At 43.7% G+C, this 6,064-nt stretch overlaps 1 long non-coding RNA gene across 1 annotated transcript; it reads right to left on the reverse strand.

The window, feature by feature from the left end:
* Nucleotides 1-5,432: 5,432 nt before the first annotated feature.
* On the reverse strand, nucleotides 5,433-5,731 carry LOC120977552. Its single transcript, XR_005773922.1, has 3 exons — nucleotides 5,679-5,731; nucleotides 5,500-5,588; nucleotides 5,433-5,454 (listed from the first exon to the last, which is right to left on the reverse strand). It is a non-coding gene; the product is annotated as an uncharacterized LOC120977552 (long non-coding RNA).
* Nucleotides 5,732-6,064: the final 333 nt, after the last annotated feature.

Raw genomic sequence — 6,064 nt, forward strand, 5'->3', positions numbered from 1 at the left:
AGAGAGAGTGTTGTGCTGTGTGTTGTACTCCTCGTCCACACCACACGAGAGGATTGTATTCTATGTTGACCATGCCCGGATCACTGTCCGTCCCCACAGACACCCATGTTTTGTTGTTATAAGGAGAACACAAAGACAGGGAGGGGGGGGGAGTTAGATCAAGATTAGGAAACAGGAAATCCAGTATCGGCTCTACTTTTAAACATTTTTAGCAGATTCAGTCTGGCCCAATGATATCCCTTACTCTGGGTGATAAAGAAGTAGTCCCGTTTTTGATTGATACTGGAGCAGCCAAGACAGTTGTCCAAGCACACCAGTCTTTGGGTAGAAGTGGATGGGAAAGTAGTACGCTCTTTTTCAACAGAAACCATCCATATTAGATTTGCCCCTAACCAAGATGCGCTTGCTCATTTGCTGGTCAGTGGTAACGCCCTTTGTTGCCTCCTAGGTGCAGATTTGCTTGCAAAAGTACATGCTGGTATCTCACATCAGGAGGACGGCACTGTGAAGCTCACAGGTGCCCTCAACGACCAGGAACTTTGTTTGTTGGCCATTGGTGATAAAATTCTCTGGTCCATGTTTGTATCAGTACTCCCAGAAGCTGAAAAAAGCAAAACCACTCACCATTGGATGGTACATGACCTACATGCCGTTAATGAAATCACAGTTTCTAACACCCACATCGTGCCCAATACACACACCTTGTTGGCTCAGGTTCCCATTACCCCTACTCCCTCCACTGTGATTGATCTGTCCTTTAGTCCCTACCGCCTCACAGATGAGGTGGTAGATGCTTTATATGCCTAGAACTGGCAATTTTGTGTTCCCCCACACTGGGCCTATCAGATTATTACATTTAGATTGTATTGTTATGAAGTGAGTGGCCATAACTCAGCCAACTGCATGGCCAGCAATAATGCCCCGTAGCATATTATTCAGTCAGACTTGATCCCGTGGCCAGAGGTGCCCCTTTCTGCATCAGAGCTGTAGTAGTTGTACTAGCTATGCTTGATGAAAGCTCTGAGATAGTTCTGAACCACAAAGTGATGGTGATATTACATCTATCCTCATGAACGTACAATCCAAATGATTGTTTTGTTGCCCGTTATTTGAGAATGCAGTGTTCCATTTTGTTGCCTGACAATGTTGCTCTCCAAAGGTGTAATACTTTGGACCCAGCCACCCTGTTGCCTCTGGACCAAGGGGGGAGGGAAGAGTTAGGGCACCGCACTTTAAACTTTTCTTCCAGATTCAAAGGAAGAGGCTCCTGACTGTTTGCAGATGATGTCACAAGAGGTAGTGGGATTTGGTAAATCAGCCATTAGGTAATCTAGATCATGTGCTCTTTGTGGATGGATCGAGGTATGGCCAGGATGGCAGGTACTACACAGGTTGGGCAGTGGTGAATAAACGTGAACTACCACACATGTCTGCTCAAGAAGTGGAGCTAAAAGACTCTGAAGATGGCTTGCAGATATGCAGATGGAAAAACAGCCAACATTTACACTGATTCCAGGTGTGCTTTTGGGATAGCCCATGACTATGGGCCCATATGGAAAGCCAGAGACTCCTTGATCGCTTCAGGTAAACCCATCGAAAATGGGGAAGCAGTGAGGTCTCTGATAGAAGCCCTCTTGTCACTAACATGAGAGGTGATGATAGCAACGAAAGGCCACTGTAAACAGATGCAGAGGAGGCAAAGGGGAAAGCCACGGCAGATCAGGCGGCAAAAATGGCTGCCAAATTACCTAAGCAGACCCCTGTCTTAAGTGGCCACAGTTCAGGTCCCTGAAAGAACTCCTCCTGTCTCCCGAAAGTTCTTAAGACCTTACAGAACCAGATGGGGAAGGAGGAAAGGGACTGGTGGATGGAAAAGGGGGGACTACAAATAAGAAGGGAAACTTTGCCTTCCCAGGTCCCTCTAATCCACGATGGCATAGGCAACCCATGGAGTGACGCACCAGACAAAAACTGCTATGTGTGATTTAGTACGTAGCATATGGTACGCCCTAGGGTTCAGCACTGTAACAGTCAGACATACTCAAGGATAAACGGTTGTGCCCACAACAACGTGGGCAAGGTGGTTAAGGTACCCAAGAAACACATCTTGCTTTTTGTATCTGTTTCAACGTTTACAGACTACCTTCAACTACACAAGGTGGGCATGTATGAGTATGTATTGATATGTGACTTGTTTTCAGGATGGCCAAAACCGCACCCAAAGACGAAAAAAAAAAAAAAAAAAAAGATTATGGCCGAAGTTGTGTGCAGGTATTGGGTACCTTAGATCATTGAAAGTGACACAGGTGTTCACTTCACAGGTGAAGTGATGCAGGAGATGATGAAGGTTTTGGGTGTAGGACAGGCTTTACATGCTTCGTACCATCCACAAAGCAGCAGTAGAGTAGGGAAAAGGAACTGAACGGGACACTAAGTTAAAGATTCAAAAGCCCTAACAGAGTGCCTGCTGGTAGCCCTCTTTTAGTAAGGTATACGCCTAACCGTGAGACAGGCCTTTGTCCCTATAAGGTCCTTTTTGGGTCAGGCCCTAGGATAGGATTTTATTTCCCACAGCAGCCCCAGATGCAACATGGTTGTCTGACAGATTATGTGATCAGTTTGTACAAGCATTTGACTAAAGTACATTTTCGAGTTTTTGCTTCACTTCCAGGTTTTGATAAAGTACCAGGAACCCACCCACTTGTGTCTGGAGATTGGGTGGTAGAAAAAGACACGTTAGAAAAGTCCTAAAACCCTGGTTTGATGGTCCATTCCGAGTGTTGTTGACCACATGCACAGTGAAGCTCAAAGAAAAGGAAAATTGGATTGATTTCAAGGAAGTGTTGAGACTGGTTTTCCCTTGTGTGACTGTTGATCATGACTCAAAAGAATATGGAAAAATTGTATGAAAACATCGATCCAGAAAATCAGAAGCACTGATAACCTCCAGTCCCCCCCATATAATGTCAACGCCGGTTAGGGAAAGATCATCTGACTTCCCCGTGCTCAAATCCAGTGTCACGGGAGGCTGTTCGCTAGGGATGGCTTGTCGTGGAAGCTGGTGAAAAGGAGGCGGAGCATTGGGACAGATGGTTAGGTTTAGGGAGAGAATGAAATTCAAGGGGGGACTGTTAAAGATGTGTGAATTTTATTCTATATTTTGTATATCTAGGACTGTAATGAGTTAAACTTTTTCTTCTCCAAGTGCCTCCCCCCCCATCCCTCTCTTTGTTTCAAGGCTGGAGAGAAGAGGGGGGCAAAGTGCTGCGGGCAGTGTCTGATTTCTCATCCTTATACAGGTGTCCCATAGAGTGTGGTGGAGATGCGTAAGCCAATCACATGGCTTGATGATATGTATATTATTCACTGCCTATAGAGAAGAACCTCTTTGAAGTGTCACATATGACGTATGCAGTATTATTGTTAGATTGTCCGCCATTACAACATGGCGAACACCTAGATGTTTACATTAGTTCACATTCCAAAGTCGTACTCACTGCGCAGATGTTGAGTGTTATCTCTGTTTCTCTTATCACTTTTTCCTTTTTGACCAATGAAACAATGTTTAAGCCTCAGAGAGGACTGCCCTCTTCTGAAGATGTATAATACGCTTACCCCATGTATTAAAAATTAGAGATTGCTTTGACCAACTTCTGTGTCAGTGTTCAGTCTCTCAGCCACGCGTGATATACATTGAACTGGAACACCAGAGTGTATCTAAAATGCCCTAATTTAGGGCTGCTTTAACACAATACTATCTGTATCTACATCATTTACAGGAAGAGACAGTAATATCTGTAACTACATTATTTACTGAGAGAGACAGGGAGGCAGTACTATCTGTAACTACATTATTTATAGGAGAGATAGGAAGACAATACTGTTTGTACCTACATCATTTTTGTGAGAAGACAGGGAGGCAGTGCCATCTGTATCTATATCATTTACAGGAGGGACAGGGAGGCAGTACTATCTGTATCTACATCATTTACAGGAGGGACAGGGAGGCAGTGCCATCTGTATCTACATCATTTACAGGAAGAGACAGTAATATCTGTAACTACATTATTTACTGAGAGAGACAGGGAGGCAGTACTATCTGTACCAATATCATTTACAGGAGAGACAGGGAGGCACCCCCCTGTAGGGCAATATCAGGGACAGTTCTTTGCCCACCCTGTCCTTCAATACCACATCATCATCTAGCCAAGGGATAGATGTTTTTTGCTTTCCCTCCGGGATCCATGGATGTGCACTGGAACCCCCCGGATTGTGGTAGGACATATGGTTTCTGATTTGGTGCCGCCGAGCACCTGATTTAGTGCCTCCGAACGCTTGTTATTGCCGACCACATCTATGCTTTTTGCTTAACTTTAATAATTGTATTTATTTTCATTTTGAGGGATATCTTTTCCATTCACACGTCCAAAAAATTGCGGAACGGGTGCAGACCCATTCATTTTTAATGGGTCTGGAATGTGTTGTTCACATACGCATTTGCGGATACACATCCGCATTTGCGGATCCGCATTTCCGCATCCGTTCTTCCGTTTCCGCAAAAAAATAGAACATGTCCTATTCTTGTCCGCAAATGCAGACAAAATTAGGCATTTTCTATTATAGTGCTGGCGATGTGCGGTCCGCAAATTGCGGAATGCACATTGCCGGTGTCCGTGTTTTGCGGATCCGCAAAACACTTACGGACGTGTGAATGGACCCTCATAGTAACATTATTAAAGGTTACGTTTTATCTTTATGTATATTCTAATGGATTGCCTTCCTTGTACAATGGTATAATATACTTTCTATGTTAGACAGTACATTATAGTGCATTTGTATTGTGCGGCAGTCGTGTGCGGTTCTGCTGCGATACGGCAGGTGTATAGAGGGACAAGCGTTATTGTAACAAATAAATTCTACTGGTGTGATATACCAGTCGCCCCCCCAAAAAAATGATTGAAGCGGGGTGTTATATACCAATATACTTTCTTTATAGTGCATTTGGGTACTGTATAGCGCATGCACGTACGCAAAAATTATATTGCTGATATTTTGCAAATTCGAATAATACATCTGGTATGTCACTGTCCATGTTGTGGGACTATTTGTGCACTTCTAGTAATTATTTCTTGGCTGCAAATATGAGCTGAAGGTTTTTCAGGTTCGCCTCCCATTAAAATAAATGGGACATTTGATCGCGTTCGCAGATGTTCGTCCATCACTAACTATCTGTACCTACATCATTTACTGGGAGAGACAGGGAGGCGGTGTGATCTGTACATACATTATTTATGGGAGAGACGGGGCAGTACTATCTATATCTACATCATTTACTGGGAGAGACATGGAGGCAGTATTTTCTGTATCTACATTATTTACTGAGAGAGAAAGGGAGGCAGTACTATCTGTACCAATATAATTTACAGGAGGACAGGGAGGCAGTACTATCTGTACCTACATCATTTACTTGGAGAGAAAGGGAGGCGGTGTTATCTGTACCTATATTATTTATGGGAGAGACAGGGAGGCAGTACTATCTATATCTACATCATTTACTGGGAGAGACAGGGAGGCAGTATTTTCTGTACCTACATTATTTACAGAAAAAAACAGGGAGGCAGTACTATCTGTACATACATCATTTACTTGGAGAGACAGGGAGGCGGTGTTATCTGTACCTATATTATTTATGGGAGAGACAGGGAGGCAGTACTATCTGTACCTACATTATTTACTGAGAGAGAAAGGGAGGCAGTACTATCTGTACCAATATAATTTACAGGAGGACAGGGAGGCAGTACTATCTGTACCTACATCATGGGAGGTGGTATTATCTGTACCTACATCATTTACAGGAGAGACAGGAAGGCTGTACTATCTGTACCTACATTATTTATTGGAGAGACAGGGAGGCGGTATTTTCTGTACCTAAATTATTTACAGGAGAGACAGGGAGGCAGTACTATCTGTACCTACATCATTTACAGGGAGACAGGGAGGCGTTATTATCTGTACCAACATCATTTACAGGAGATAAAGGGAGGCAGCATTATCTGTACCTACA

This window comes from Bufo bufo, chromosome 8 (assembly GCF_905171765.1).
Source record: "Bufo bufo chromosome 8, aBufBuf1.1, whole genome shotgun sequence".
Taxonomy (NCBI): Eukaryota; Metazoa; Chordata; class Amphibia; order Anura; family Bufonidae; genus Bufo; species Bufo bufo.